Source organism: Macaca mulatta, chromosome 2, assembly GCF_049350105.2.
Source record: "Macaca mulatta isolate MMU2019108-1 chromosome 2, T2T-MMU8v2.0, whole genome shotgun sequence".
Taxonomy (NCBI): domain Eukaryota; kingdom Metazoa; phylum Chordata; class Mammalia; order Primates; family Cercopithecidae; genus Macaca; species Macaca mulatta.
The window spans coordinates 128538992-128562365 of NC_133407.1; the positions used below are offsets into that span (position 1 = coordinate 128538992).

The window sequence follows — 23374 nt, forward strand, 5'->3', positions numbered from 1 at the left end:
CATATGCAATAATTGGGGTAGTGAAAATGCATTTCTTTCCTCCCACCATTTGCATACTTGGAATCTCACTTACATTGCATGTAGGTTAGAGAAAAAAGATGCTGCTTTGTTTGGATTTTGCTTTTGCTGTGGAATCCATTAGAAAGCAATGTGCTTTGTATGTCAAAGAGCAGAAAGGCCCCCACTTCCTCTTTTCAAAATGTTTTTAGCAGAAGTCAACTACTGTATTTACTCCATGCAGTTCTCCATTTGATTACTCAATGTGTGCTGAGAAAAGCAGTGATTTTTTTTTTGTTTTTTAACCACAAAGGACTTTCTAACTTAGGATGAGTCTTATAGCATCATACCTTTGAAAGTGAAATTTTTAGGCAGTTATCTAAACGTCATTCTATAAGAAGCATTTAAACACATAGCAACACTCAGGTGATGTCTAAGTGCTTAAGTGCTTCATTTTTCATACAGATATATTATCAGTGCACAGGTAGAGTGACTGCGTCTTTGGTTTCTCCAAACTTCCTCAAGTTTACTCTTTTCAATAAAAGTAGCTCCTTATGTGCAAAAATCAAATGAGATTTCACTTTGATGCCTAAGACTTTCCTTTTACATTACATCACAGATTAGAAAGAAAAAGAAAACCCAAACAGCAAAGAACTAGATCAACTGTTCCAGTCTACTCTAGACTGAAGAAAATAGCTCCTAAGACATAAACTCCCTGCTTGTGTGTTACTGCCACACTTTCCCAAAGTGTGTTCCTGAGAACACTAGCTCCATGGGTTGTAACACAAAGAAAGCATTCCATGGTGAATTCCATAAGGCCATTTGCTTGTGTAAAACAGTTGGGTTGTTTTCATAAACATTTTCAGCCTTCAGATGTACCCTCCACATCTCAATCCTCCTGCCAGATAAGAAGTCATAATGCAAGCATGTCTCGGATCAAAATTCTAGCACATGCACATATATTTAACAGCCATTAAGCACAATAAAACAGTAATGCATATACGTTCTTGTAAGCTCAGTTAAGTCCCACATTGTCTTTGGGATCTTGCATAAACCCCTGCAGAAAATGTTCACTTTGCCTAAGACAGAGACCATGACTGGTGGCTGGACCATGTCAAGTGATAAAGCCTTCCATGAAGTGGGAATGCAGGACTTTGAATAAAGAGATTAGGCTTTATTGATTTACACACTTTGTTTGTAAAAATGAGGGGCGGGGGATGCTCTGCAATTATTCTAGCCTACAGCATAATTAGCCATCATCTATTTGAACAATAAAAAAGCATTTCTAATTTTCCTTGTGCAAATTAACAAAATCTATGGTCTTGATTATAATGGTGACATTCAAAATGTCTGAGTAACTACCTTTGCAGTTAGATTCTTGCTAAGGATGCTGCAAACGCTTTCTACATTTACCTACTGGGTAGGCTAATGGTACTTTACACATGCATGTTTCCATATGCAAAACACTATCCTGTTTATATTAAATGCTAATTAAATTTAATCACCACATTGATCCTATAACACAGTCTTAGGTAAGTCTGGAAATCCTCTTGGGAATTCCAATAACCATAAACATGCCTAAGGCTCTGACAAGTCCTGCAAAAAGAAAAAGCACCTCGACTAAATCCAAAGGCTTTCATCTTATTTGGCCTTGGAAACCTCAGGACACATGCATCTGAGGAAAATAATGATTCTGTATTCAGACAGCAACCTACTAATCTAAACAATATTTCCAAAGTCAAGACAACTCCTTACATACGAATAAATGAACATTTCAATTCATAAATTACTCTCTTGTGACTTTAGTGTATGAGAATCTGTCCCTGTCTAACATGGTAAAATGAGTTTTTGAATCAGCAAAATTCAAGGTCACAGCAACCCCTCCTTGAGGGTGCAGTATAGTATCTACTAGAGGTGTGCTATGATAAAAAACAAAGTGTCTACCATTTAATTTACTCTTCTTAATAATATACAATGGAGATATTAGTGTCATCATTTTAAAACAGAGGAAATGGAATATTTTTTAAGAGACAGGGTCTTGGTCTGTCACCCAGGCTGGAGAGAAGTGGCATAATCATAGCTCACTGCAGCCTCAAACTCCTGGGTTCAAGAGATCCTCCCACCTCAGCCTCCTGAGTAGCTAAGAACTACAGGTGTGTGCCACCACACCCAGCTAATTTTTAATTATTTTTTGTAGACCTGCGATCTCACTATGTTGCCTAGGCTGCTCTGAAACTCCTGGCCTCAAGTGATTCCCCCTGCCTTGGCCTCCACAGTGCTGGAATTACAGGTATGAGCCATTGTATCCAGCCAGGAAATAAAATTGTTGAAAGACTAAACAAGTCTCTAAAATCATTGCACAATTAAGTAGCAGAATTAGAATTAGAATACAGAGTGGGCCTGTTTGAAAGCATCAACTATTAACCACCATGCCATACATTTCAGGAGCAGACCCCACACTTGTAACCAAGCACTGGAATTTGTCACTCCTGCAAGTCAAGACTTCACCTGTGAACTAGCCGCCCTCTGCCACCCCAGCTCCATGGATGTGCAATCTCTACAGTTGCACAGCATCCCACGTTTGGTTTAGTACTTTGTTTTTGCTATCTTTAAATACTTAATAATTTTTAAACAAGAGGTCCCATGTTTTTATTTTGCACTGGGCTTCACAAATACAGTCAGTGCTATCCATAGTACCTAAGCTATAATTAATACAAAGCTTTAAAATGCATAGAGTTTAGCTGAAATTGCTGCCCAGTCTGAAGGAAAGTCCTAGAAGCTAATTTTGGAAGATGTTGTTCAGCCCTAAGTTATGAAAAAATGTTCTGCCCTTTTACAACTCTAGCAGGAAGAGCTAAGCCCCCAATATTCAGCCTATGATGTCCCTGGTGAGAGTCTTCAAAACTCCTGAGCAATAATGCAAGAATTTCCCAGCCTCCAACATGTGACCTACTTCTACCTTATTAACTCCAATAAACTGACCAATTAAATGTTTTTGTGATCACAGAACTTGTAACTCCATGGTTAAAGATGCTTCAGATATATCACATTCTTTCACATTGTGGCAGAAACTACTGGTTAAATAACTTAGCCATATGTATCTTCCTTGTCCACTCTGCACAAAAGAGACTGGAAAAAAGCTGGACAAAGCTGGACACTTGCTTCTTTCCCATCCTCCTTTGCAGGTAAGCATCACTGCGTGACTCAGTTCTGCCCAATGAGATGGGAAGGAAGTCTGGGATGGAAAAAGCTTTTATCTTTGTTAATAAAAAGGAGAATACCTCTATAGGAAAAGATCTTTTTCAATACCACTCTGTTGCCCACTTCCTGCCTTGATGTTATTTGGAGCTACAGTGCCCATCTTGAGATAATGAGGTAAAACACATCACTATGAAAAACCAACAGCTGAATTTAGAGTAGGCAGGATGGAAGGGACCTGGTGATACTGTGGAGCGACTGAACAAATGCTGTCGACTGCCTAGTTAACCCATTACTTGTTTAAATCTCTGATAGGCTATATTTTTAAAATTTTGCAACCACAGTTATTCGTAGTCTAAGCATACAACTTTGAAAAATGTGATCCCTTTGACAAAATAACAAGCCTTCCATTACCTGCTACAGGTGACCCAGTTTTCTAGCTGTCGTGGGTAGCTCAGAACAGCCCTCTAAGGCACCTTGGCCCTCTTCTATGCTTTAAAACTCAACACCAAACTGTATTTATTCTTGTAGTACTGCCTGTGTCTTCACATGCATCCCAACGCCTGGCACAGAGCCTGGCACTGGCAACCTCTTGGGAAATTTGTTAAATGAACTGATAGTGTAGCATTCTGTCACTTTCCTCAGCGACAAAAGTCTCATTCTTTGAAAAATTTTCCTTTTGCAACTGAATTTAAAAATGAAATACCTACCACCTACCACTTAAAGTTTTGCTAGGTGATGGCTTACCAAAAAAAAAATAAATAAATAAAATAGAAAAAAAGGAAAAATACTCTTGTGTGATGATTGAGGAATAGTGAGCGGAAAACTGATTGGTTTCTACAAGGCATCATTGGTCTTGCCAATGGCCAGTAGGATGTGGTTGGTGTGGAGTGGAACAGAAGTCAAAAGCAAAGGCTATGGTGCCAAAATACTTGAGTTCAATTCCCAGCTCTGCCATTTACTCACTGGGTGCCTTCAGCAAGTTTTCTCTCCTCTCTGAACCTTGGTTTCCTTATACTAAAATGGGGAGAGTGTCTTAGAAAAGTTGTAGGAGGATTGAATACATGAGAGAATGAAAACCTGTAAAGTGCTTACCACAAGCATGATACTTAGTAAGTATTCAATAGATTTTAGTTATTGCTTTTCATCTCAAGTGCTACCTGGGACTTACCTCTCAAAAATTTTCAGAGCATTGAACACATCTAATATCTATCTCAGAGAAGGCATACAATACATATTTAATAAAAATCAAATTAAAAACACAGTAGGTAACCATGGATCATCTCTAAATAGAGATGATCATTGTATCAGACCTACATAGTATGTTACAGCTTGCGGTCCAGAGTCTGATGGCCTAAATCTTCCTCACAGTCCAACTTTCAGTTAACCTCACAGCACCTCAGTTTCCTTAATCGAAAAAGAAGAATAATAATAGTATCTTCCCTATAGCGGCTTTAGAGAAGTGAGTGGGTTCTGCCTAATATCTGACACAACAAGTAGTCCATAAAGGTTGGCTCTTTTTAATCCATCCCACAGGAAGCTCTGATGTGCTATGCTGGGTAGAAAAGTATATTTTATAAAAATGTCCCTGTTTCGCTCTCTGAAACCCTGTTGAAACCTTTTGACATTCAGCTACATGTTAAGCACTAGGGCAGTCTTGGAGTTTTTCCGCCATCTGTGTAACTGAATCTTAGCATGCTAAGTATATAACATATACACATCACCTCTCATGTAATAAAGCAAATTGTTCCACACAAAGGTAGCAGAGTTCTCATTTGCCAGCTCAGATCTAATTAGCTCTCTCAATACAATTTGCAAGTTGGATCCGGACAAATCATTTGGGGAGCACTTGCTCTGGTGAGCTAAGAGGAACAGTAGGCCCATTCTGCAGTTTGCCAGAGATACTGCATATGGTAGCAAAATTGTATCTGTTTCTTCCCCTATGAAATCCTAAAAGCATCTCTTCCCAGATGGCTGCAGCTACGGGCATCTTCCTTCCTTCCACAGTTAGAAGAGGATTGTGGGGGTTTAGTGACAAACTTTTATGGAGACTGGGGAGGCGAAAGGAAACTGGTGCAAAAGAACATCTTACATGAGGGGAGAGACAGTCAACAGGCAGAACCAAGCCCTCACTGAGGTTCCGGTGGCACAGACAGAAAAATTTAAGAGAGGCCAAATGAACATCATTTGTGGGCAAGAGGTAGATCTCTTGCAGGTAGATGACAATGGTGTGTGGAGGAACTTTATTCTAGAACAACTAAGCATAAAGAAATAGTGGGAAGCAGAATCCCAACTCAGGGGAAAAGGATGTAAGAACATTTATTACATTTGCCTACCCAGTGTTCACGCTGTCCCTGTTTTGATAGTGAAACTTCGGTGTCCCTTGGGGAATCTTCTAGGTTATGTGTTTAAGGTGTTGCAGAAACCGTTCCCTTGACTGGTGGGGGTGGGAGGGACAAATGACCCGGGTCCAGCCAGAGGGAATTTTTGGAGCTTTTGCTGAAATAATTTAGAAAGTCACTTTCATTCTCTGTGGAAGCTAAGCTGGCAGGATATGACCCCAGGGCTGCTGGGGACATCCCAAAAGGAATCTGCTTGAGAATGAAACCAATGCAGAGGAAGGAGTGAAGAGGTGAAAAGAGGCAGGTCGGTTGGATCAGTGTTCAGGAGTCTGCATCCAGCCAGCCATGCATCCCCTGGACTTTTCAGTCACAAGGCTGGTAAATTCCCTTTTTGCCAAACCCAGTTGAAGTTAGTTTCTGTCACTTGCAAGTGAAACATAATCTGACTCATCACTGAGGTAAAGGGGAAGACATACCTATTTATAGGATGTGACAATTTTTGCTCAACCAAGTCTTTAATGGGATCTCTGTCTTGGTCTACAGCGACCATATTTTCCCAACCATTTCCCTACAGAATCAGAATATCTGCTCGAACAGAATTTTACTAATAGAATGATGGAACAGAATGTTTGAAAATCAGAACTATTCTGAAAATCCGGGACATGTGAAGGAAACACACATCCTGAGAGCCATAATCACACAGTCTCATTACCCGAGTGAACTCCTGAGGCATGCATTTCAAACTCACATTTCTCCATTTAGTAATTGGGCTAAAAATATCTTGCTGATACTCTCTGGTTACAGAGTGAAACACACTGCTCAAGGAGCCCTTGCCCCACCTCTAAGCTAGCTAGCCAATGTTTGGACGCTGCAAAGAGTCCCAGGCGTACAATTCAGCCCTCCTGCCATCTTGGCTATTTAGGAGTGACTCAGCTCAGTAACTTGGTTCCTCAGAATCTCAATAATCACTTGACCCTGTAGAGGTGACACGCTGTGCCTTGCTATGCCTTAGAAAGGTACTCGTAAGCAGCGCAAAGCCACATTTGTTCACTGCCATCCTGTGGTCTATATATTGTACATGACCACTTCAGAGATGATCCATCTTCATTTCTTATGGGTAGGCAGTTGGCAAGGGGAGCATAATACTTTAGCTTCTGGTATAACTGATGGAATCATTATTATTATTATTATTATTTTGGAGATGGAGCCTTGCTCAGTTGCCCAGGCTGGAGTAAAGTGGCATGATCTCGGCTCACTGCAACCTCTGCCTCCTGGGTTCAAGTGATTCTCCAGCCTGAGCCTCCCAAGAAGCTGGGATTACAGGTGCTCACCACCACACCTGGCTAATTTTTGTATTTTTAGTAGAGACAGGGTTTCACCATGTTGGCCAGGTTGTTCTTGAACTCCTGACCTCAGGCGATCAACTCGCCTCAGCCTCCCAAAGTGCTGAGATTACAGGCATGAGCCACCATGCCTGGCCATTATCTTGCTTTTGTAATCAACAGGACAATTGCTGGATTAAGCACTTACTATGTACCAGGCACCATGCTAAACATTTTACATTTACCAGTTAAATATTCATAACACCCCATGACATAGAATCTACTGATGTCTCCAATTTACACCTGAGGAAACCAAGACTCAGAGTAGCTGAGCAAAATTTACACACTAACAAATATTGGAGCCAGAGCTATATTCTAGAGTCATCCCCTTTTCCTCCCATAGATCACGTTCTTAATGTTTCCTACTATATGTTCAGACTCTTAAAAGAAGTTTGCTATTTTTACTTTGGAACATATATTTTTCACATCAAAAAACAAATTTCCCTGCTTTTCCTGAGCTGTAGAATTTTTATTTTTATAACGAGAACTTTTAATAAGAAATTTTGGAAGTAACTGATTAGGCCCAAGCATAGCAGGAGTACATAACATAATACTTACTGGGTGCCTTCCCTGAACCTGGCACTGTGCTGGGCTTTGGGAATACAGCAGAAAACAAGGTGTCTGACCTCATAAGCAGCACAGATAGAGAAGCAATGACAAACACAGGCCAGTTGTACTCTAGGGGAAACCGAGGATTAGAAAGTCAGATGCTTTCATTCTGGTATCTGCTTGCTGTAAAGCCACTTGGTGACAGACACTTGGCAGAATTGTTTGCCCTTTGGGACCTCCATTTTCTAATCAACCAGGGTAAGCTAGATGATCTCCAAGCCCCCCTCCAGCAATGCAATTTGTTGAGTCACAGATTCTCTTCCTGGGTTCTTCAAGAGTAAGTTATGTAGGTCAATACATACTAGAGTATAGTTGTCAAACATAGTAAATATCAGAAAAACCTGGGAGCCTGTTAAAAACAAAAACCTCCAGACCCATAACCAGAGAGCTGGATCCAGAAACTCTGGGATGGGGCCAAAAACCTGCATTTTTAGTAAGTCTTGCAAGAGATTCCGATGCACCAATTCTGGTTTGAAACCCTAGTATTCAAAGCAATGACAGCACAAGGGACTTTATCAGAAATGCAGAGCTGGGGTCCTGTCCCAGATCCACTGAATCAGAATCTGCATTTTACTTTCTTTCTGTATGGATGCTAAGCTGGTAGTGTATGTGCCCAGGGCTGCTGAGGACACTCTATGGGAACGATGCTCATGTGCACTGAAATGTCCTTAGAAAGGTCCCAACCTGGTCAATTTCAATACCATGATCAACACTGATACCAAAGAAACTATACTACTCCTTATCTTTTAGTCATTAGTTTAGCTTTTCTGATGGGAGGCTTTTTGAACCAGGAGAAATGTGCAACTGCTCCTCTTGAAAGCATGGTCTGGAACAGTGTTTTTCAAATTACATTTGGCAGAGCCTTAGGCTTCAGTCTTGCAGGGCCACCTGGGGATAGGGATTGTGTGAGGCAGCCTGGACTGAGCTGGCCTCCAGGCTACAAACTCTACTTCAAACAGAACTGCTCCACTTTGATCAGTTTTAGAAATTGGGATTACAGTTTGATTCCCTTTGAAAAGAGAGTTTTGCTGCTTTAACATTTTTCTCAATCAGCATGGTGCTCCACAGGCTCCATCAATGCCATTGGTACCTTTCCCATATAAGCCAAGAGATGGGCTTAGGGAATGAACCTGATTCCCTTTTCCTCTGTGCTTCCCTTGGGGACAGAGATGTGACCTTCAAAATGTCAAAACCCACTCCTGTTCCCAGGAGGACTGTTAAGTTACTCTCCCTATTCTATTTTAATGTTCAATGACCAAGGCAGATGCTAATGTGGAAAATTCTGAATTTGCCTCATTTACCATTCCTAGTTTGTCCCCTAACAAAAGTTCCATATATCTTTTCTTATAAACCAAAAAGTTCCCACCAGTCATTGGAACTTTGATATTTAAGGTAAAAAGCAGTAGTCTGGATCTTTCTTTTTAAACCAAGTGTTTTGGGGATATCTTCAGGGATTAGTATTGCTTGGTGCATCTAGATTTAGAGGCTCAGAATTAACCTAAGTGAGAAAGTGCAAGAGACCCACTGGAATCTTGGGAGTAGGATCCAGGTATCAGCACTTTATTTCAAGGTCTCTAGATGATTCCAATGTGTAAATGAGATTGAGAGCCATTGCCCAGTAGACTAGATTTGGAAGCACTGGAAATTGAGTCCTGCAAGACACATGCTCACCAGTCCTCCTCCTTCCTGTCTTGGTCCCCTCTCTCCTGCGTCAGAGGACCATTTATTCATTCACTCACTCATACATTCATTCACTCAACAGTTACTTAATAGTCATCTGCTACGTCCCAATTTGGCACTAGGAATTAGAAATTCAGAAGTCTTGTCCTTGTGGAACTAACAGTACTACAAACAAAATGATAATTTTTAAAAAGGTTTTAGGTATAAAAAAGTATAGCTAGGCCGGGCGCGGTGGCTCACACTTGTAATCCCAGCACTTTGGGAGGCCGAAGTGGGCGGATCACAAGGTCAGGAGATCGAGACCACGGTGAAACCCCATCTCTACTAAAACTACAAAGTTAGCCAGGCGCAGTGGCAGGCGCCTGTAGTCCCAGCTACTCAGGAGGCTGAGGCAGGAGAATGGCGTGAACCCGTGAACCCGGGAGGCGGAGCTTGCAGTGAGCCAAGATCGCACCACTGTACTCCAGCCTGGAGGACAGAGCGAGACTCCATCTCAAAAAAAAAAAGTATAGCTATAGGCTGGGTGCGGTGGCTCACGCCTGTAATCCCAGCACTTTGGGAGGCTGAGACGTGCGGATCACAAGGTCAGGAGATCGAGACCATCCTGGTTAATGTGGTGAAACCCCGTCTCTACTAAAAAAAAAAAAAAAAAAAATTAGCTAGGCATGGTGGCGGGCACCTGAAGTCCCAGCTACTTGGGAGACTGAGGCAGGAGAATGGCGTGAACCCGGGAGGTGGAGCTTGCAGTGAGCCAAGATCACACCACTGCACTCCAGCCTGGGCGACAGAGCAAGACTCCATCTCAAAAAAAAAAAAAAATTGTAGCTATAAAGAAGGCACAACAGGGGTGTCAGTATAGTATGCAGACATAGCCTCTCTAAGAAGGTGGTATCTGGGTTTGGAGTTGACACCCAAATTCTAAGACAGGAGGAGCTACAGGAAGATCTGGGGGAGCAAAATCTTAAACAGTAAGAGTAATAAGTGCAAATGTCCCCAAATAGAAATGAGCCTTGTATAGTCAAAGGACAGATAGAAAGGTCAGGGTGGCTGGAGCAAAGGGAATGAGTGAGGAGTAAAGCACAGAAGGAAATGACATCCTGTGGTAGCTGAGAACCAGATTGCATAGGTCTTTACAGACCATAAAAAAGACAGTGGAAGTGATAATGTCTCAAATAACTTTAACAGTGGGAAAATATCTACTGAAAGACCGTACCAGTCACATGAATCATGGCCTATATTCTAATGCAATGGTTTTCAGTTACATTTCACTTGAGTTTTTGGAGGGGGAGGAGCAGTTGGTACTGTTCTTGGGGACACACATGAGAATTGCCTGGAAGAGGAGTTTTTTCAAGTTGTATGGCACCCACATCACCCATCTTCCCCATAGACGTGATTTTTTTTCACACTGCCCTAGTGGTGGGACCGCTACCCATATTGAGCTACTCCTCACAGGAGTGGGAGATATCCACTGGCATCCAAAACCAACCATATTCATGCTTAGGATTTTCATTCACCCTAAACTGCAGTCCACTTCATTCACTCTAAGCTTTAGACATCTGTACTCTCTGAATCTCTCTACCAGGAGGTCCCACAGCACCTCAAACACAACAAGACCAAAACTCAACTTATCTTTATCCATAAAATGGCTAGTTTCTCCTCCTATAATCTTCTATGTTGGTATCAATATGACTCCTAATTAGCAAGTAGTGGATGTTCACTACATAACTGTCACATGAACAAATGAATCAACTTCTGGACCCAAGAGAGAGGAGACTAAGATAGGAAGGAGGAGGGCTGGCAAACATGTGTCTTACAGGACTGCATTTTCAGTGCTCCCAGATCTAGTCCACTGGGCATTGGCCCTCAACCTCAGCAGCACATTGGAATCACCTAGGGACCTTGAAATAAATATTGATGCCTGGGTCCCACTCCCAGATATTCCCATGCAATTTGTTGGGGTGTGGTCAAGGCATCATGATTTTTCAGAGCTCCCCAGTTGATTATCATGTGCATCCCAGTTAAGACCCACTTATTAGTTGTTACTAAACCTGAAGTAATCTTTTTCCTGGGCCTCTTGCATCTTCTTTCTTAATTGAATTCAGTGACACTCTAAATCTAGAGCTACCAAACAATGCTAGTCACTAAAGATAGCCCTAAAATTCTTGGTCTAAAGAAAGATCCAGATTGTTGATATTACCCTAAGTATTAAAATCCCCATTGACTGATGGGAGCACTTTGATTGATAAGAAAAGGCACATGGGGCTTAGGAGACCAACTAGCATGGTATATGAACTCTCCCTTATCGCCTTCCTCACACTTTCTAAATTTTCACAAAAGTCTCCCTCACTACATTCAGTCTTCGAATAGGAACATAGTTTATCTTTGTAAAATCAATCGAATTCACCAAATATTCCCTCCTTTGCTGTCATTATTGTCATTTTTATCTTAGCAGGCTGCAAATATCCTATGAGCACAAACCAATACTGCTTTTATATCTGTTAAAAAGAAGGATCAAAATTACTGCGCCATGCCTGCTAAGCACCTGCAGGCCTTGGAATCACATAGGCTGGAGTTCAAATCTCAGCTCTACTATGATTTAATTGGACTGGAGGGAATCGCTTAGTCTCTGTTTCCTCATCTGTAAAATAAGCATAGTGATAGCCCCTATCTCACAGAGATTTAATGAAAATGAAATAACAAATATTCCTGTTTTCTATTGAGGCATAAAAATTACCCCAACATTTAGTGGCTTAAAACAATTGATACTATCTTGTATGGTTCTGGGAGTGGATAGGCTCAGCTAGATAGTTCTCCCTTAGAGTCCCTTTACATGGTTGCAGGCAGTTGGCATTTAAGACTAGATCATCTGTTGGCTTCTTCACTTCACTTATGTCTGCTGCCTGGGCTGGGATAGCTAGAATAGTTGATGGTGTCTAGTTAGTTTTCTCTATTCTCTTGTGGCTACCTTGGGCTTCCTCACAGAATGGTGGGTTCAAGGTTGCTGACTTCTCACATGGCAGCTGGCTTTTCTCTGAATGAGTATTCCAAGAGACAGGAAGTAGAAGCTGCTAGTCTGTTAAGCCCTGGAAACAGTCACAGCATCACTTCCTCCATATCCTCCTGCTCACTGCTGTTACAGTGCTCAACTGGCTGCAAGGGGAAAGGTCAGAGACTCATCTCTCAATGGCACAAATGTTGATAAATTTCTGGCCATGTTTTGTCCGCCACAATGTATAAAGCCTACGGTGCAATGTCTGGCACATCTTAAGTTACAGTATTTCAAACAGAATCTATTACAATAGTAACTAAATATTATCCTAATCACCTTATACTAATGTCCCTTAATATTTTTATGAACATAATGGAATATAGTATCAGCAACTGTGGGGAGGAGGGGACAGGAAAGAGTGACGATTGTAATCATTGAAAAGAAACATTTACCTCCTTGCCTGAGGCACTGAGTCACTCTCAATTTGTTGGGCACCATGGGACTGTAGGAAGTTGCTGTCATAATCCTTCCAATGCAATCATCGTGAGGTCACATAGAAGAAGGGGCAGGCAGGGAGACCCATCTCATTGCCAATGCAGGATGTGCTGAGTGCTTTTGTGTAAAAGGTGGCACCAACAGGAAACAGGATGTGCCAATGTGACAGTGAGTCACTGAGTGAAATCATAGCTTCTAAGGTTCTGATGCCTGCTGGGCTAGGAGCAATGAGATTGGCCCAGGGTCCTATCCCCTCTATGGAGAAATCAAGGAAGTTTAGTCTCAGGACTTATATTCGGAGAGGAGAGAACTTGCTGTTTCAACTACTTTCATCATATAAGAGTATTGTATTAGTCCCTTTTCACGCTGCTGTGAAGAACTGCCTGAAACTGGGCAATTTATGATGGAATGAGGCTTAATTGACTAACAGTTCTGCATGGCTAGGGAGGCCTCAGGAAATTTACAATCATGGCAGAAGGGGAAGCAAACATGTCGCTCTTCACATGGCAGCAGGAGATAGTAGTGCAGAGTGAAGTGGGGGAAAATCCTCTGTAAAATTATCAGATCTCCTGAGAATTCACTATCATGAGAACAGCAGGTGGGAACCACCCCCAAGATCTAATCAACTCCCACAAAGTCCCTCCCCCAACACATGGGGATTGCAACTCAGATCGCAATTCAAGATGAGAGTTAGGTGGGGACACAGAGCCAGACCATATCAAGTATTATACTGGATTCTTTTTAGGGCAAAGTTGATCCACTATTTTTCTTGAAATGTATTATGAGAAAAAAAGCAAAATGAGCCAAGCTAAGCAAGTAATATATTAGACTTAAAGATAATTCTTTGTGATGACCAAGTTGGGTTTGTCCCAAGTATGTCAGGTTAATAGACATTAGAAAATCTAATTGTTATAATTCACCACATTAATATACTGTAATAGTCTCTAAAGGTGACCTTTGGCATCACATCCCTAGAAGTTCCTCCCTCACTGAATATGGGCTGGCCTGTGACTTCTGTAACCAATTGAACATGGCAGAAGAGAAGCTGTGCCTATTCCAGAAACATGCCTCAAGAAGGCTTGGCAGTCTTACTTTTGCACTTTGGGATCCCTTAGCCACCATGTAAGAAGTTCACCTATCCAACTGGGAAGACCTTGTAGAGACCACATAGAGAGAATGAGGCCTGAGACTACAAGGAAAGGACAGCCTCACTCATTTCATTACACCAGCTATACTGAGACTTCTAGCCATCCCTACCTAGGCACAAGACATGTAATGGGCCATCTTGGACAGTCCCACATCCAGATTAAACTCCTAGATGTTTGCAGCCCCAGACATTGTCTCACTGTAATGGCAAGAGAGCACCCAAACAAAAGCAAAAGAGCCATCTTGCTGACCCCTCTCACCCACAGATTTGTGAAAGATAATACAAATGGTAGTTATTTCAATCCACTCACTACTTGCATAGTTTGTTATAAAACAATGGACAATGATAACATATTAAAAGAAAAAAATGTAATAGGTTATCTTTAAGCTTACAGAGAACAGATAACCCATGTGGAAAAAAATCTACGTTTATTCATGATTTTAAAAAATTCTGAAGCAAAACTTGGGATCAGAGAGTTAATTTCCTTAATCTGATAAAAGGAATCTACAAAAAATTCACAATACCCATTATACTTGATAGCAAATCCCCATTTTCAGATAAAGACAAAAATGCCCACTATTACCACTTTTTTATCAGAATTATACTGCAGTTTCCAGTCAGTACAGTGAGGCAAAGAAAATAAAAAGCATAAAGATTAGAAAGGAAAAACCAGAATTGTCATATTAAAATATTATTTTATACATATGAAATCCCAAAGAAACCTCAGATGCATTATTTTGATTAAGATATAAAATCTGGATAGAAAATCAATACACAAAAATCAGTTATAGTACTATATACTAGAAACCAGAAAATAAACAATTAAAAAGACAGCATTCATAATAGTATCAAAAATATGTAAGAATAAGTCTAACAAAAGAGTTGCAAGACTTGAGTAAAATTATAAAATGTTATTAATAGGTATTAAAGAATACCTAGATAAATGATCATAGATTGGGAGCCTCAATATCATAAATATATAAATTGTCCTCTGAAGAAATCACAATGAAATTCCCCAATATTTTTGCACCCAATAAGCTGATTCTAAAATGTATATGGAGTTTCAAAGGATAAATAAGAGGCGAGAATACCATGAGGGGACATCTGCTACCAGGTATCAAGAGTGACTATTAAGTTAGAATTAACTGCGGTCAGAGATAGTCCAAAATGTCAGTGGAACATTGCCAGTTCAGAAACAGACCTGTGTTATAGCCATTTGCTGTATGGCAGCAGTTACATGGCAGTTTGGTAGGGAAAGGACAGACTTTAATAAATATTGCCAGGAAAATTCAGTATTCATGTACTTTTTAAAAGAGAAAAAAATCACACATCTATTTTACACAATATAAAAAAAGATTTTCACCAATTTTATTTTTCAAAAGATGAGAAAAAAATTACACCTGTTTCACACAATATACAAAATAATCCAACTTGTTTAGAATAGGAGAGGATAATAGGAGAGGATATAGAACTTAGAAAGTAATATAGAGAAACATTTTCATGAGGGAAAAGTAGTAAAGAATGTCCTAAAACCCAAAAATGTTGACTCTAAGGAAAAGTTTACAGATTTTACTACATTTTTAAAAAACTGATCACCAGAAAGATACTATTAAAAGATTGAAAAGATGAGCCATCGATTGGGAGAAGATATCTGAAACCTGTAAAACCAACAAAGGGCTCCTTTTGAGAAGATATGAAGAACTCTTCTAACTCACAAGAGGGACAACACAATAGAAAAATGTCTGCAACAGACTCCAGTATCTTCCTCTATAAAAGAGGAAACTCAAATGACCAATACATGCTGTATGTGAAAAGGTGCTCAACCTCATTATGAATCTGGAATATGTATATGAAAACAAATATGAAATACTCTTGCTTATCTAATAGTTGACAAATCACTTTCAATTGAAAATACCAAATGTTGAGAGAACGCAAAATATTGGGAACCCTCATACACAGCTGGTGTAAATGTTACTTTTTTTGTTATCTACTCAAGCTGAAGACAACTTATCCTCCATGATTTCAATCTCGGGGATATACTTTAAAAAAATGGGTACACACATGCCCCAGGATTATTGTAGCCTGTAATTGTGCAAATCTGGGATACCCATCCTGCATAGAATGGAAAAACTATGGCATATTCATACAATGGTATGCTATGCAATAATGAAAATGAACAAGCTACATAGATAAGTTTAACAAACATATATTGAACCAAAGAAGCCAGACACAAAAATATGAATCCATATCCATAAAAGTTAAAAAATGAGCATTGTGGGGGATTCATTTATAAGCGGTAAAGTTAAAAAGGAAACAAGGAAATCACAATGATAGTCCCTCCAGAAGAACAGGAGGGAGTTTTGATGGAGAGAAGCTCATGGACTGCTGGCCATTATATTGGTATTTATTTTTATAATTATTTCCACTAACTACAAAATGTATGTATATATACTTTTCCTGTGTGTTTGTTGTATTTTATAATAAATGAAACAAAAATAGTACAAAATCAAGGATGTGTACACAAATATTTAGTTATAAAGTATTAACTATAACTATGTCTATTATAGGGGGAAACTCCAAACTTTGAATCACTGCTTTGGATTATGTAAAAGAATGAATCAAATACCTCACTGCACACAGAAGAGAGTTTACACAGCCTCTAGAAATTGTAGAATATTTCATGGCTTCTAAAGATAATTGAGATATATATTTAGGTGGGAGATGATGTTTATCATACATTATGCACAGATATTTCAATGTTTTAAAACAAACTTTGAATGCTAATACATGAAAAACAATTGGGAGAAACACATTATAATGTTAACTATGATTCTATTTGGGTGGTGACTTTATGAGCAATTTTTGTTTTCTTTGTTTTGCTCATTTGTATAGTTTTAATTTTGAGCAATGAATATGGATTACTTTTGAAGGAAATAAAAGGAGATAATATATTCTATTGGGAAACAATAATGAAAAAAGAGCCTAGAGATCTCAAAATGGAAATAAGAAATGTGGTATTCGTTAATATGTGTATTTGGAAAACACCTGGAATCCTACCAGCTGCAATGAGCCCATTTGAATATAACTTTTCCCTACGAGTGGCCACCCACTTGGTTCTCCTTTCCCAGCAGGCGTAGCTCTGATAGTGAAATCAAATTCTGGCTGTCTGCTTTGGAAGTAAGTAGGGCAGTGGGGTGGGGGAAGGTGAAGGGATCCTCTGAGAACAGCCTGCTCCTAATTGAAAGGAAGTGAAAATCCTCCACATGTTGCAGGGAGAACTGGTAGATCATCCCTCAGTTCTCCTCCATCTGTTCTGCTGCCTCTTATAGAAACCAAGACAGGAAAAATGAAATGTACCTAACACAGGAAATGAGGGTAGTCATTTGAATGATACAGTATCAGAACCCTGGAAAGTGTTTTGGGCAAGGTGGGCAGTGAAACAAAAGGCACCAATCATAGTGCTCAGATCTGATCTCACACTGGGAAAAAGTAGGTACCTAAAGACCCCAAACGATGGAGAGTGGGGAGGACTCCAGAGTCAGCGCACTCACATTCCCAACAGCCAGGTGGGTTTAACCGCTGCATACCTGTTAGCTCCTCAGGGTGGAATTTCCCAGCTGCTGAGCCATGGCACGCTGGTTTTCCCTATGCTACTGATCCTATCAGTCCTAGAGGTAATGGCCTCACCTCCGGGCCAGCAGTTCTGACAGCAGGCACTTCATAAATTAGTGAAATAGAGGAATTCACAGAATACTTCTATAGCAGGTAAAGAAAGTAAGAAAACATTAAGTGGAAAAAGGATGTTAATAGCCATTAGCATGCAACTACTATGATTTTTATTATCCTTTTCCATGTGTGTCATGACATATAAAGACCTGGGAAGCATTAGAACTACCATAGGTCATCCCCTCATTAAATAAAGTACAAAAAAAAAAAAAAGAAAGAAAGAAAAAGAAAAAAAGAAGGGCCAGGGGGTGGGAGTTGGATAGTGGCTTATAGGTCAACGTACTATTTTTCAATAGAAGGCCAGTTACTGTTAATAGGTGTGCTATAAAATAAAGAGGAGTCAGATGAATTTGGGGAAAACCAAGGTTTTTAAAAGGTATATGTCATTTCAGGAATTCCTAGGGCCTGTAACTGACAAAAATATATTGTGACTTTCCAGAAGTAGAAATAGCATAGAATTATTGGGCCAAAGCTTTTCGACCATAGAATATCACCTGAGGAATATGCTTTGCAAATTGCTACAGTAATCTCTCACTGCTGCACCCACGCTTCACTGAATGTGTGATATAGAACGGGTTTTGATCCTCTCCCACCTGATGATGATTGTCCCCACACTGGCTTTTTTCTTTTACTTATGGCAAGTCATTGGCCTGATAAAGCTGAAACTACTAATGGGCTACTCAGGGGCTTTCATCCACCTGAGTCCAAAGCCTTTGCAAAATGACTTCCCGGAGCTCAGAGGCAGTCTGTTGCTGGAGCAGTTAGCACTTTGCCAGGAAATAGATTGTCTTCCTTTTCAGTGTATTTTTCGTTTCTCAGAAGAAAGAAAACTAATAGTCTCAAGTAAATGAATAGAGGAACGTGCAGAACTCTCTTTAAAATGGCATCGCCATGACTTTGCCAAATAAATGAAGATATATTTTAGATACGTATACTCGCTTTACATATAACTGTGATTTCTTGTTACTTTGCTGATTTTCTTTGAAAATGGAATATAAATATTCAATCAGAGGGATTGTTCTGTTGATGAAGTCCAGTTAAGTTGTAATAAGAACTAAATTGATTAAGAACATAGGGCTAAGAATCATGTAGCCTCTTAACCTCACTTTTTCTAAGCTTCCAGGTAGCCCTTTATTTTGCAGGAATGGGAACTCCAGCCATCTGAACAGAACGCATATGAAGTCTGCATGCCAAAAGAAATAGAATTTTGCATTTATTTTCTGTTTCTACTTCCACTTGGAAAGTATCCTTTCCCCCCAAGAAACACATTTAAAAGGTTATAAAAGGGGCTTTCTGTTTGGGGCCAGAACCAGAAAAGGAAAAACAATGGAGAAAAAAAATATTAGCTCAGCTTTTCCAGACTTGAAATAATGTGTGATTTTTGTAGTTTCTCCAACTTTTGAGACTAGGTCTGGTAGAATGCTTAATTCTTTCAGCTGGCGAATCACCTTTCCTTTGTGGGGATATTAATGTCAAGTTAAAATTTCTCCATATGAATAAGGAAAAAAACCATGTGAATACAGCAGAGTTGGGACTAGACTGATAAATAAAATCATTCTGTCCCTACCCCATTAATTCTCCCTTTCACCATTTGGAGGTCCTGTGGGCTGAAGCAGTACATCATTTAAATAGTACCTTCAGGTGTTTCACTGAGACCTAATTAAAATTGATGTTGTCATCTGGTGTTTCCTTGTGCAATTTGTCTAGCTCCATGCAAATTGCAAAACAGAGCTCTCTTCATTAGGACTTTGTCCTTCAAGAAACTACCCAAGATTTCCTTCAGGTGCTGCAGAAAACTATTTGGCCAGTTTGGGGAAAAAAAAAAAAAAACTTAAGAGTCACTAAGTTCACTGATTTCCTTGGCAGGATATCCAAGTGGTCCCTTTGAATGGATCTGCTGTGACAGGTAAGACAGTATCCCCCAAGACTTTCCATTCCATAACTGAATTTTTTTTTTTAATTTCTTACGATTATTTGTTCTCACAAAATATATGTATCAGTCTCATACTATGAACCTTGGATATAAGGCTATGTATAGGCAACAAGACCCCATCCTTTGGTGGAGCTCAGACTAGCAGGAAGATAGCCATCAACTAGTAATTAACAATAACACATAATGAAGGCATCAGGAAGAAGGAACCTGCGCTGTGTATTTAACATAGGGGTCAGGAGGGCCACTTCCCTGAGGAAAGGAAATCAAGATACCTCCAGAAGGATACTGAGTGGAGATGGGGCTGGAGAGGGTACCACACTCTCCAGGTATGTGATGTATATCATCGGAATAACAGAGCTAGACATTTGCTTTCTATCCTTCATGCTTTCGTTCAAGTTTTGCCTTTAGATTTACAAATTAAAGACCAATTTCCCCTCCTAGAAGACTATTAATAAGTTTGTAGCTATGGTCGTTTCTTCTGTGTTTCTTTAGAAAACAATGATTTTAAAATAAAAGCTACCTTTTATTAAACATTCACATTGTGTCAAGCCCATTGAAGTCTCACAAATGTTTTCATTTTATCAGCTTTTGGGAGAAACTGGAGTTCAGAAGTTTTACTCAACTAGGCAGTGGCCTAGCAAGGAATCAAAGCCAGATCTAAGACATTCAAGTGTCTGATTTTAACCACTTTACTGGGGTTTTCTTCATGTTCACATCTACAAACCACTTCATCAAAATGATATGGGGAAGTGTTTGTTAAAAAGAGTTCCAGGCCGCCCCCCGCAGCTGTTTTGCGTCTGAATCTCTGAGGATGTGGACTGGGAGTTTGCAGTTCAACAGGTTCCCCAGGTGCTTCCCATGCATTTGAGAATCAGTGCACTCCACACAGCTATGCACTTGTAAGACAGGGATGTGGGGGAGACAGACCACTGCTAAGACAGTTTACTGTACTCTTGTCCACGTTCTTGGATTGCTCTCTTGGCCATTTGATGAAATACTACAATGTAGAATGATTATGATTTTCAAACTGCAAATAGTTTAGCCTCACATTTTGGCAAGATGTCTAGGCAGGGTTCACAGAGAAGCTGCTTATTCAGGCTTCAGCCAAGCTGTGAAAAGTGAGGCCTTTTCAGAGGAAGTGAGATAAGACAAAAACTTAAAAAAACAAACATTCTGAGGCGGTGTTTAAAAGGCCACCAGCAAAATCTATAGCCTAACTAGAAGTGAGCTAAACAAACACATTACTGGATCATCCAGGAAACATGAAGCAGATGCCTGGAAGTGGGATGTGTGTTTTCAACCTGGGTAGAAATATCCCAGGGAGTGATGATATGGAATCAGACACAAAGTTCAGATCAAAACAACAAGGGAGATTGGCAATGGGCAGTGCACCCAGGATGGACAGGAGATGTTCCAGTCAAGTAGTTCAGAGCAAGTTCAGAATAGGAGGGAGACCTGTGTCCAATCTCACTTAAACTTATATGCCTTCATTTGCACCTCCTCATGGAATTATCTCATGGCCGCTATTTGAAAAAGGAATGGCAGTGGAGACCTAGTGGCTAGGGCCAAAGCCTCAGAGCTTTTGAATAACGAAAAAATTGTGGTGCTGCCTACTCTTTCCCGTTACATAATATAAGATAAAAACAATACCGATTCAGCAACATTCCAAGTTTTCCTCTGAGACTCATTGAATGCTTTTTTAGAAATGCAAACTACCAATTTCTTGGGAAAAAAAAAAAAAAAAAGGATTTTGTGTGCTTTGCTAGTGCCCTTCACACAAGCTTAATTCAGTGAGATAGTGTTCAGTAAAGTGCTTAGCAAACTCCCTGGCACAGAGGAGGCACTCATGCATTGCTAGCTATTATTATTTTTAATAATAGCAACATATGTTGGCAACTACATTTACTATGGTTTCCTTCCCTTTAAAAGGACGCTAAAGCTCCCCTTCTATGGATGCATTTTTACTAGTGTTTTACTATTTGGTATTGTTTGAACCTGGCTCTGCAGCAGTGGAAGTTGCCCTTAACTTTCCATGTAGGCTTCTGTCCTCAAATTCAGATTCCAATTCTCTGGTATGGTTTCCTACAGAGCTCTTTCTTTCCCACATTTCCCTGTTGCATCATGACATTTAATTAGTTATCATTCTTGCTTGCTTTTAATTAAAGAAACACTGTGCTCCTCTTGGAATCATTCACTGAATGCCATCTAAACTCTTGATATTTATTTAGAAACTTGCATTTTGTGGAGTTTTTGTAACATAAATATTTGATGATTAGAGTAATTCAAGGCCCTCTGTAAACAGAAGCTCATACCTCTTCTTTCCAAGTAGAAACCACACTGAAGGAACTGCAATAATGCAGAACTTCCTATCATCCATGATGATGCACCACCTTTCCAACTCCGTTATCTAGAGCTGTGGTTCTCCATCAGAGGCAATTTTGTCTCTCAGGGGACATACACAATGTCTAGACACATTTTGATTTCCATGATTGGGAGGCAGAGATAGGTAGAGGCCAGGGATGCTGCTAAACCTCCAAAAATGCACAGGAGAGTTTCTCACAACAAAATTCTCTGAACCAAAATGTCAATAGTGTTAGCGCTGAAGTTGAGAAACTCATGTCTGAATTGCTCCTTAACCCCATAATTAAATATGTCTGATTTTTGGGATTGTAAGCATGCTAAAAGAAAAAGCTGGCTGCGTGTGGTGGCTCATGCCTGTAATCCCAGCACTTTGGGAGGCTGAAGTGGGCAGATCGCTTGATCCCAGGAGTTCAAGACCAGTCTGGGAAACGTGGCAAGACCCTGTCTCTATTAAAATACAAAATATTAGCTAGGCCTGGTGGCATGCACCTGTGGTCCCAGCTACTTGGGAGGCTGAGGCGGGAGGATTTCCTGAGTCTGGGAGGCAGAGGTTGTGGTGAGCCAAGATCATGCCACTACATTCCAGCGTGGGCAATAGAGAGAGACTCTGTCTCACAAAAAAAAAAAAAAAAAAAAAAAAAAGAGCTAAAAATTTAATTTAGATTTTAACAGGGTATACTAATAGCTTTCTAAAGCAAAGTGCTTTTTAGTATGTAAAATCAAATGTAAAATATGGTCCATTTATAATACAAATGATATCTTTTATACATATAAGGTATTTTATAGTATGCAAAAACAGTCACATATCACATTTAAACATCACTTCAATCACATTAAAGAACTATACCTGGCATCATAACCATTTTATAGAAAGAAAATTGTTTTTACATATTGCATCCCTTGAAATGGCTTTTCAACTGTTGTAACACCTTAATTATTGAGGAGTCACCAACAAATCTGTCATGTGTCAAGTATTCTAGAAGGAAATAAAGGCAGGGTGTAGGCTACACATGTGTCTCTCACTGGTCATGAGTGAATGAGTGAACTTTCCCAGGAGGAAATGAAATTTCAGGGACTGACTTGCAAGTGGTAAATTATATGGTATGTGTCACAATTGTGCCACATGCCTGATTTATAAACATCCATAGTTTTGAAGGGCAAAGAATGAATTAGAAGTGATTTTCTTTCCTGAATTACCTTGTTTTATAGAAACTGGTACAGAAGGGGTGATGGTCATGAAAATTCCCAGCCTCTGATCTATTCTTTGTATGGCTTTTACTGTGCTGTGATCCATAGAGCATAACTTGAAAATTTAGTAAGAAAAGATCAGGGAAATCAGATGCTGAGCTGTTGTTCAGGTCCCCTTGGCAAACTAAACATATATGAATATAAACGTGTCAAGTTCATTGGACACTCAAAGGGCTCCTTTGATTCTTGAAATGCCGTAAGGGCAGAAATCACTGAGAGAGAATCAGGCCAGAGACATGACTTCAGAAGAGTCTTTGCTGAATGTGA

General features: G+C 39.9%; 1 long non-coding RNA gene across 1 annotated transcript in view; it reads left to right on the plus strand.

Annotated features, from left to right (window-relative positions):
• LOC144339533 (uncharacterized) overlaps positions 1-3285 on the plus strand; it is a 299906-nt gene extending 296621 nt beyond the window's left edge. The window contains exons 3-4 of the long non-coding RNA XR_013414558.1: positions 2195-2287; positions 2443-3285. This is a non-coding gene — a long non-coding RNA (uncharacterized LOC144339533). The remainder of the gene's footprint in view (positions 1-2194; positions 2288-2442) is intronic.
• The last annotated feature ends 20089 nt before the right edge of the window (positions 3286-23374 follow it).